The sequence below is a fragment of the Sander vitreus genome, unplaced genomic scaffold, assembly GCF_031162955.1.
Source record: "Sander vitreus isolate 19-12246 unplaced genomic scaffold, sanVit1 ctg411_0, whole genome shotgun sequence".
NCBI classification, from domain to species: Eukaryota; Metazoa; Chordata; class Actinopteri; order Perciformes; family Percidae; genus Sander; species Sander vitreus.
This window is the reverse complement of record NW_027595534.1, coordinates 20,001-29,548: the sequence shown is the minus strand read 5'-3', so window position 1 is coordinate 29,548 and position 9,548 is coordinate 20,001. Positions and strand designations below refer to the sequence as shown.

The window sequence follows — 9,548 nt, the reverse complement described above, 5'->3', positions numbered from 1 at the left end:
GCTGACCAATCAGCTATCATCTAGGCTACGTTAGATCGCTAGATTTACGTCCCCTCACGTCCCTTTTGGCGCTACATCGGAACGTCGTATAAAGCTGCTGTTATTCACTCGGTAAGAGAAGAAGGCATTTAGTGGATTAAATCAGTTCTACATACTATATAGTATCTAATGCTGGCTATTCCTTGTTGTTAATAGAACGAAAGAGCTGTTCCTGATCCCACTGTCGTCACGGAGTTAAAGGCAGTGAACTCCATTAAAATGGTGAGTCATTCCTTAGCACTAGGCCTTGAGTTCGCTAGCATCGATGCTAATCGGGGCTAATCATGGATGTATTAAGAGAACGGTGCTAATAGTTCAAAGCTAACGGGTTAGCTAAGGTGCTGTGTTCATATGCTAATAGGGTAATTAGCCCCAAAAGGCTAATGATTCTATCTATTGGTTATGGAAAGTAATGTTGCTTTTCAACACTATTGCTAGCTGTGGGTATTTTGTTGAATGAATGTTAGGACAAGTTGTGAGTTTAATTGTTTAACTGGAGTTTATGGTGAAGTAACTTTAAAGAGGCTAATGTTTAGTGCATTCTTTCTACTGTTACCGGTGCAGGGAGGATAAATAAGCACATGTCTGGGTGGCGAGCTACAGGATCCAGACTCTGAACTTAGACCTGTTGCCCTGGACTCCTTCTTCATGGTGGTAGGACCAACAGAAACCAAACTCATATGGGCCCCAACGTTGAACATCTCTGAACTCTTGTCATCAAAGAACAATTGAGCTCATAGAACTGAAAAGGGTTTCTGTTATGTGCTCACTTTATTATTTTAGTTGTTATTTTTCATACCTGTGTTTTATCTGTATATGTGTATGCCATGTTTCTGTGTATATTAACACACTTCTCAAACTTTATCCTGGTTTCCTCGTCTCTTTATTGATGTTCAATTCTCTGGCTCTTAATCTCGTTTTCTTCTGGTTCTGGTCCAAAGTCACCCTGATATCAACTAAATAACACTACTACGAGCTATTTCATGAATGTACATTCTTACTACATCGTAATAAGGTTTATAAACACTGTTTTTACTTGTTTCTGTTGTAGCTGCTAGCCTTAGCAGCTCATTTATAAATGCTTTGTAAAGCATAGTAAGTCCTCACTTTAGATCACACCATGTAGTCAACTAACCAGCAGTAACTCATGAGTTAATCATGGAGTACATTATTGGTAAGTATTTGTAACAGATGTGTTAACACCCCAGCTGTTAGTTTAGGCCTTTTTCTAAATCATAACATTTTATTTAAGACATGAACAAATGTAGGTGTAGAGAGTCTGTTAATCATTAACTTCCCAGTTTTAACCGACCTTTTACGTTCCTGAGTACCTCGTTAATAATGGTAAGAAGACTTCATTTACACATGGTTAATGCATCATTTATGAAGTATTAAAACATCAACTGATGAACGTTTTTCATGAGCTTACTACAGACCAACCATCTGCTAGCTGTGTTTACTAATACTTTACTGATTACAATGGATGTAGGAAATATGATTTACAAATGATAAACAGAGACATTACTAATAGTTTGTAGATAGTTTATAAAGGGAACATTATTTAAAGTACCAATGGTTTTTGCAATACTTATTAAGTGTCAAACTTCTATTTATAAACATTATTGAGAGCTTTATTCACTATGAACAAACCAGTTATGAGTGTGTCTACTAATGCTTTATTATGAGAGTTAACAGGAGCAATGCTTTACAAATGATGAACAACGCAGTTAGTAATAGTTTATAACTGGTTTATAATGGGGAAATGATTTCATTTATAAATGGTTGTTTCATTATCTATTAAGTATAAATCATGTACTTAAATGTATTGTTTTAGATTATTTTACTATGAACAAACCATTAACTAATAGGTAACTAATGCTTAACAAATGATCAGTTATGGATAGTTATTATAAAGTGCTACCAAACAATGATCAACATCATGTTGGCCTAAATGTTGTTGAGATGTAATATCTAAGTCAACAACAATGATCAACATCCATATAACGTACGATGAGTAGTTCTAGTAATTATGTTGATATTTCAACAGAGCTGACTGTATTATCAGAAACTCAATATTAAAGGCTTCAGAATCATAATAATAATAATAATAATAATCATAATAATAATAATCATAATCATAATCATAATCATCTTGATCAGCCCTTCTTTAGTGTCCAGTGTGCCAGTGTTGAGTGTGTTTAAGGTCCATCAGCAGCCTGTAGTCTGAGCTGTCTGCCTGGTAACAGGTGATGCTTGGATAGGATTGGATGCTGCAGGTCATGTGATCATGTCCTCTGGTTTTTAGAGCAGCTCTCAGTCAGTACGTTTACATGCACATAATATTCCGCTTTTTGCCCTTATTCCGAAAAAAGACGATATTCCGACTAAACTGTTTAGACGGCTAATGAAAGTGAATATTCCTCTAATATTCACGTTTACATGCAGCCCGTGCAAAACAGGATTCTTTCAAAGTTTACCAGCGGAGGACTTGTTGGACCGCGTGAACACAGGAGTCCCCTCTTTCATTCCTTTTAACTTCTTGAAAAGGTCGGCATAGCGATGTGTGCTCATATCCAAAAACCTCTTTGATAAAGTCTTTGATAATGTTTAGAAGTAGCTGTGTTTCTCCTTCTTATCGGGTCTGCAGCTGTTTCTGAATAATAGTGAAATAATTGTGATGTAAACATCATCATCTCGTTAAACATAATTATGTAAAGAGCACTGCACTTGTTGAGATGTAATATCTCAGTCAACAACAATTATCAACATCATGTCCATATAACGTACAATCAGAGGTGGAAAAAGTACTCAATATTATACTCAAGTAAAACTACCAATACTTTGATGAAATATTACTCAAGTACAAGGGAAATTACCAAAGAAATACTGAAAATGTACGCAGATCAAGGCCAAATCACGTGTTCTGACTCCATAAATGGGTTAGACCCTAACGTTCCCAGCCCAGACTAGCAGTTAGCTTCTACACACCTAAGCAGCCTGTATGAGCTAATTAGATGTATGTGAATTCATTTCGTCAGTCTCCTACATACGTTGTACCTACAGGGCTGGGCTCCGCACTCCAGCACACGCACACCTGCAAACTAGTCGCTTTTCGGCGAAAATCGTCATTTTGAATGGGAAAATGTCATCCACGTGAATCGTGTAGATCTGAAGAGTTTTTATTTGGGGGTCCCTGACTCAGTGCTAATACGGTACCCGGTGCCTTAACGGCCGTTATCTTCCACTCCAAATAGCAACGCGGATTGAGGTGCCACTTAAATGCCTGCACTTCTCTCTGATGCTCCTAAACAGTTCTATGGGTCCGACCAACACGTTGCAGTTCTTCTTCTACTTCTTTTTAATTGCGACTTACAACCAGAGAAGAAGAACCTGCTTACGTTCGTCCAAAAAAGGTCTGGTGTGGTGGTTCCGGGCGCGATTTTTTTACTCAGTAACGGATTTGTAATACAATACTTCACTCAAAAACGTAACCAAGTACATTTTAAAATACTGATTTTAAAAAACCACTTGAAAAATACAAAACTACTAAATAGGCCTACAGTAACGGGAGTACATTTATTTTGTTATCTTACACCTCTGTGTACGATGAGTAGTTCTAGTAATCATGTTGACATTTCAACAGAGCTGACTGTATTATCAGAAACTCAATATTAAAGGCTTCAGAATCATAATAATAATAATAATAATAATAATAATAATAATAATAATAATCGTGATCAGCCCTTCTTTAGTGTCCAGTGTGCCAGTGTTGAGTGTGTTTATGGTCCATCAGCAGCCTGTAGTCTGAGCTGTCTGCCTGGTAACAGGTGATGCTTGGATAGGATTGGATGCTGCAGGTCATGTGATCATGTCCTCTGGTTTTTAGAGCAGCTCTCAGTGAGACTGAGTCAGTGTTTGTTAAGAGAACAGAGGAACATGGCTTCATCCTTTCTCAGCGTCTCCCTGCTCTTCATCAGCCTCTACACAGCAGGTAGGATCAATACTCTGATCACTGATCAGTACACACTTTACACTGTTAATACTTCATCAGCCTCTACACAGCAGGTAAGATCAATACTCTGATCACTGATCAATACCCACTTTATACTGTTAATACTTCATCAGCCTCTACACAGCAGGTAGGATCAATACTCTGATCACTGATCAATACTCTGATCACTGATCAATACACACTTTATACTGTTAATACTTCATCAGCCTCTACACAGCAGGTAGGATCAATACTCTGATCACTGATCAATACTCTGATTAATCACTGAGGTTCAAATTGATTTGTTCTTCTTTAGATGGATTTCGGAGTTATGATCTGGGCCGTTGTGTGTTCAACTCCTCTGATCTGAAGGACATCGAGTACATCTACTCAATGTACTACAACAAGTTAGAGTTATGTCAGGTTCAGCAGCAGTTTGGGGAAGTATGTTGGATACACTGAGTCTGGGAGTGAAGAACGCAGAACGTTGGAACAATGATCCTTCAGAACTGGCTCAGAGGAGAGCTGAGAAGGAGAGATACTGCAAACACAACATTGATATCTGACTACCAGAATGCTCTGACTAAATCAGGTGAGTTAATGTTTCTGTAACATCATCATCATCATCATCATCATCATCATCATCATCTGATTTATTAATTCACTGAATCATCATCAACTCATCTACTGATTCATCTGACTGCTAGTTCATAATAATCAGATTTATTTAAACTTTCAGCAGGAAATGAGATGGTGAAGTTATTCTGAACCAGTTGGCTTCATGAATATTTCATTATTACACATCATTTAAAATAAACATTAAACTATAATCTGGTGTAATAAGTTAATATTTAATGAATGATTGTGCTGTTGAAATCAAAGCACCACCTGCTGGTGGAGCCCTGGTACTGCAGCCACTGATAATACATATTAATATTATAATGATTATAATGATTATAGTGATTATTCTTTATGAACTCTACTGACAACAGTAATATTATTATGACTGGTGTTATATTTAAACATCAGAGTTTGATTTTAGACTCTAGATTTACTTTCACACGTTATTAGTTTATGATCATTCACTCATATTCAAACGTTATTGGGTGATGTCTGACTTAATAACATTTAAAATAATATAAAGTCATGTTCCTGTTATAAATGATTTACTGCCAAACTGAAAACTGCTCTAAATAATAATGTTCAGTATGTTTCAACATGTATTTAATCTCCTGATTTCATCTCATTTCTGCTGTTAATGGCAGTTTTTATAATGGTGGATTCTCCCAGAATGCTCCTGGGAAATCTGTCAGTCAACCATCAAAACCAGTGGGCGGGACATAACTGAAAGGCACCAATCAGAGGACACCATTTCACTGCTCTGGTTTCTGAAGGGTTGTCGGCCGAGTGGAAGGACATTTAATGAAGGGACGTAATAAATAATGTGATGGACATGTTTTGTGTGTTTCAGCTGAGCCGTATGTCAGACTGAGCTCTACGGCGTCCCCTGGTGGTAAACATTCAGCCATGTTGGTCTGCAGCGTCTACGACTTCTACCCCAAACAGATCAGAGTGAGCTGGACCAGAGACGGACAGGAAGTCACCTCTGATGTCACTTCCACTGATGAGCTGGCAGACGGTGATTGGTACTACCAGATCCACTCTCACCTGGAGTACACGCCCAGGTGAGTCACCTCCAGGTCCAGTTAGGTCCAGGTCCAGGTTCTGGTCCAGGTCCAGGTCCAGTATTCTCAGTAAGAGACAGAATCTCTGATGTGCTGGTTTGTGTCAGCAGGTCTGGAGAGAAGATCTCCTGTATGGTGGAACACGCCAGCCTGAGAGAGCCTCTGATCACTGACTGGGGTAAAGACCTGTCTGTCTCTCTACCTGTCTGACTCCCTCCCTGTCTCTCTCTACCTGTTTGTCTCTCTCCCTGTCTGACTATCTCTATATCTGTCTGTCTGACTCTCTACCTGTATCTCTCTCTTCCTGTCTGTCTCCTGACCTGTCTGACTCTCTCTCTCTCCCTGTCTGTCTGTCTCTCTCCCTGTCTGTCTGTCTGCTGACCTGTCTGACTCCCTCCCTGTCTCTCTCTACCTGTCTGTCTCTCTTTCCCTGTCTGTCTCTCTTTCCCTGTCTGTCTCTCTCTCTACCTGTTTGTCTCTCTACCTGTCTGACTCTCTCTCTACCTGTCTGTCTCTCTCCCTGTCTGTCTGTCTCCTGACCTGTCTGTCTCTCTCTCCCTGTCTGTCTGTCTCCTGACCTGTCTGTCTCTCTCCCTGTCTGTCTGTCTCCTCTCCCTGTCTGTCTGTCTCCTGACCTGTCTGTCTCTCTCTCCCTGTCTGTCTGTCTCCTGACCTGTCTCTCTGTCTCCTGTCCTGTCTGTCTCTCTCTCCCTGTCTGTCTGTCTCCTGACCTGTCTGTCTCTCTCTCTCCCTGTCTCTCCCTGTCTGTCTCCTGACCTGTCTGACTCTCTCTCTCTCCCCCTGTCTGTCTGTCTCCTGACCTGTCTGTCTCTCTCCCTGTCTCTCCCTGTCTGTCTCCTGACCTGTCTGTCTCTCTCCCTGTCTGTCTGTCTCCTGACCTGTCTGTCTGTCTCCTGACCTGTCTGTCTCTCTCCCTGTCTGTCCTCAGACCCGTCCATGCCTGAGTCTGAGAGGAACAAGCTTGCCATCGGAGCCTCAGGACTGATCCTGGGTCTGGTCTTATCTCTGGCTGGATTCATCTACTACAAGAGGAAGGCCCGAGGTCAGAACACTGCTCGCTGTAGATTAGTTCAGACCTCTTTACAGAACATTAGACCAGTTTCACAATAGTTCCAGTCTCAGAGGAGTTCCAGACCAGGGCCAGAGTCTCAGACCAGGTCCAGAGTCTGAACCCTGATTATCTTTACTACTCCTTCTGAAAAGTCTCTAAAAGTTCTTCTCTAAAATAACCTTTTTATTTGGTTTAGTTTCAGACCAGATCAGTTTTAAGGACTAATGTCTGGATGTGTTGTCTCTTCTCTTTAATCCAGGACGGATTCTGGTTCCCAGTAGCTGATTCTGGACCTGGTTCTGGTCCTGTAGCTGTTTGTCAGATGGAATAAAAAGCAGCTGCTGCTTCAACCTGCTTCGTGTGTTTCAGCTCAGCAGACTGTCGGTGCTGGACCGACTCAACTCCTGATTCTCTGATGATCTGGACTCTGATACTCAGCTGGTCTGAACCTGATCCAGGACTGTGGTGTTACTCTGACGGTCCTGGACCAGGTCTGAACCCTGATCCAGGACTGTGGTGTTACTCTGACAGTCCTGGACCAGGTTTAGTCTGGTATCTCAGCTGGATCTGAACTCTGCTTCATCTACATGTGATATGATTCTTTACTGTGTGAAATCAATATTTTTCAGCCACTTATATCCATAAACGTAATAACTCTGGTGTTTAAATCAAATAGAATCCAGTTCTGTGAATGATTTGGGGGCTGGCAGGTTGTGTGATTGTTAGATTTATATATTTTTACTGGAGTGGAACATTTTCTAACCCTAATAAAGTGATCAGAAGACTCTGTGACTCACTGTGGATTCATTGATCAGATGATGAACTGGAAGTATTTCATGGCTAAAGATCCATGTCTCATAACAAGTTATTCCCCAACAGATGAAATATGTTACGGCTGCTCCCTCTGAGTCCATCACTTCACTAAGATGGATTCAGTCCTTTAGTCTTTTTCATGCTGAATGATTCATCTCTAAGAAACGTATCACAACATTTCTGGGAAACAAGATTTAAAGTGGTGCTTTGGTATTAAAATCAGTTGATGAAATCAACAAAATCATACAAGTGTTAGTCCACTACAGATTACTTCAATCAAAGACAGAACTAATATTAGTATTCTCATAATACTGTATTTCTTTATTCACAGTCCATCATTGATGATATTAACCCATCACTGGTCTTACAGCAGCTTCAATGACATCATGATATCAATATTAATGTATGTTTCTAGTCATTATTAGAAGGTCTAACATGAACTATTAACCCATCACTGGTCTTACAGCAGCTTCTTCTCATGATATCAATATTAATGTATGTTTCTAATCATTATTAGAAGGTCTAACATGAACTATTAACCCATCACTGGTCTTACAGCAGCTTCTTCTCATGATATCAATATTAATGTATGTTTCTAATCATTATTAGAAGGTCTAACATGAACTATTAACCCATCACTGGTTATATCTGTGAGTACCTGAACCTGTCTCACCTTAAACTCTTCACCATTAAACAGCCTGACGTTGATTCTTCATCTTATTTCTCTGTTGGTTTAACCCTTGTGTTGTCTTCCATTGATGTTGATCTGTTTTTAATTCATTTCTACAGTGAAGAAGAGGGACAACATCAGAGACTTGTTGGTCTTTTTAGGAGCACAGTTATATATTTCTACCTTAATTATCATCTCTAATGACAAGAGAAAATCTAAAGTATGAACCAGTGAATGAGCTGTTGAGGAGATTCTTCTCCAGTCATATCAAACATTTCTCCCTCTCAGTGCTACTGGGACAAGATGTTACAAACTGCTGTTCAGACACACAACAGTCATCAGATGTACTGTAGATATATTTAATAGAACATGAATGAAAGTCTTTCCAAGCAGTCAGCTAACTACATGAGAGTCCAGACTTAAAGTGGTCCCCCTGTCTGGTCTCTGGTATCAAACAGCAGATTCTCTGATAAAAGATGAAACTGATGATGAACATATCACAACATGTGTCTGTGCTGCAGGTTTTAAAAGTCTGGATTCAGATTATCAAACTTCTATCTCAACCTCTGGAGTTTAGTTTGACTAAATGTGTGTTTGTCCTTTCAGACATGAGCTTTATTTCTCCGTTTACTGATCAGTTTGAGTGATCAGTGGTGTTGGAGCTGAGCTGAGTTCATTGACTGCTGTTGCTGTTGCTGTAATAAAGTAGATATGGTCATATTCAGAGAACGCTGACTGGTAGCTGACATCAACAGTGTGATTGAAAAGCCAACGCTGCCACCTAGAGGCTGAACTCTGGACCTTCATCTACAGGTCCAGGAGGAGTTCTGATGGTCTTTACTGTCAAATAGTTTCCATGTGGACTTAATGAAGAGTTACCCCTGAATATAATGTCAGAACTAACTCACGGTTTCTATTCCCTTCCATACCAATGAGATATACACTTAGTTACTGGAGGCTAGTTCTATGTAACACATGTCACGTTGTTAGAGATTGATTAGTCAACAGCTGACGTTGCTCTGACCATGTTTCACGATTTTATAGCCTTTTTTATTTTACCATTCAACAAGCAAGTTTTATAAAATAATTACATTCACATTTGTATTTGATTTGAACAGTTTATCTGATTAATAGGTCACCCTGGACATGGGTTGTTAGAGCTTCTCCCATCAGGCAGGTGCTACAGATTACCCAGAATCCACCCTAACACACTGAGAAATAGATGTTTCCCAACTGAAATAACACTACTGAGCTCTGGACATGGAACAAGAATCAAAG

At 39.8% G+C, this 9,548-nt stretch overlaps 1 long non-coding RNA gene and 1 pseudogene across 2 annotated transcripts; both read left to right on the top strand.

Moving 5' to 3' along the window:
• Nucleotides 1–903, top strand: LOC144514018 (uncharacterized). The gene is made up of 3 exons (XR_013501238.1): nucleotides 1–111; nucleotides 196–261; nucleotides 604–903. It is a non-coding gene; the product is annotated as an uncharacterized LOC144514018 (long non-coding RNA).
• A 3,016-nt stretch (nucleotides 904–3,919) lies between these two features.
• On the top strand, nucleotides 3,920–7,572 carry LOC144514017 (H-2 class II histocompatibility antigen, E-S beta chain-like; annotated as a pseudogene). The gene is made up of 6 exons (XR_013501237.1): nucleotides 3,920–4,030; nucleotides 4,347–4,622; nucleotides 5,502–5,715; nucleotides 5,826–5,893; nucleotides 6,665–6,778; nucleotides 7,047–7,572. The product of XR_013501237.1 is annotated as an H-2 class II histocompatibility antigen, E-S beta chain-like (transcript).
• The last annotated feature ends 1,976 nt before the right edge of the window (nucleotides 7,573–9,548 follow it).